Below are 557 nucleotides of genomic sequence, written 5' to 3'. Positions count from 1 at the left end.
TTCCTAACACTGTTCTCCCTTAACATTATTATTAGTACGTATGGATTATACAGATATTGGGCTTCATTTGTCACATTCATATGTGTGTATGCCATGCTGTGATCATTTTCATCTCTCTTGCTCTGCCCTTCCTGTTTGGGGGAATAGTTTCAGTGCATATATTTTATTCATGTCTGTTGTCCATCTTACAGCCCACACAAAAATACCAAAAAATAAAAAATAGAAGATAATGATGGTAATAGTATTTTGGTATTTTTCCATAATTTTATTGATAAACAAATAGCAATGAGAGTTTCAAATCAAATCGGTAGGACGATTTCAATAATTAACACACTGCATACATTCTTCCTAGTGGTTAATTGCTGTACAAGATGAAGACTTGAGATCCTATTTACAAACACCATTAGAACAAATCATTCTATTCATTAAGAGAAAGTAACTATATATCTATCCCAACCACTCTGAATACACAGATACAAAATGGACATTCATCTGTATACCCTTTTTTTGTTAAGTTCCGTTACTTGAATATTATAGGTGTGTAAGCTCAGCAAAAT

The 557-nt window shown here is 32.3% G+C and overlaps 1 protein-coding gene across 1 annotated transcript in view; it reads left to right on the top strand.

Annotated features, from left to right (window-relative positions):
* Appbp2 (amyloid beta precursor protein binding protein 2) overlaps positions 1-557 on the top strand; it is a 90,374-nt gene that overhangs the window by 72,955 nt on the left and 16,862 nt on the right. The gene's annotated exons all lie outside the window — the stretch shown is intronic.

Source organism: Octodon degus, unplaced genomic scaffold (assembly GCF_000260255.1).
Source record: "Octodon degus isolate 3935 unplaced genomic scaffold, OctDeg1.0 scaffold00164, whole genome shotgun sequence".
In the NCBI taxonomy this organism is placed as follows: Eukaryota; Metazoa; Chordata; class Mammalia; order Rodentia; family Octodontidae; genus Octodon; species Octodon degus.
The sequence above is the reverse complement of the archived record's forward strand: the minus strand, read 5'-3'. Positions and strand labels throughout refer to the sequence as shown.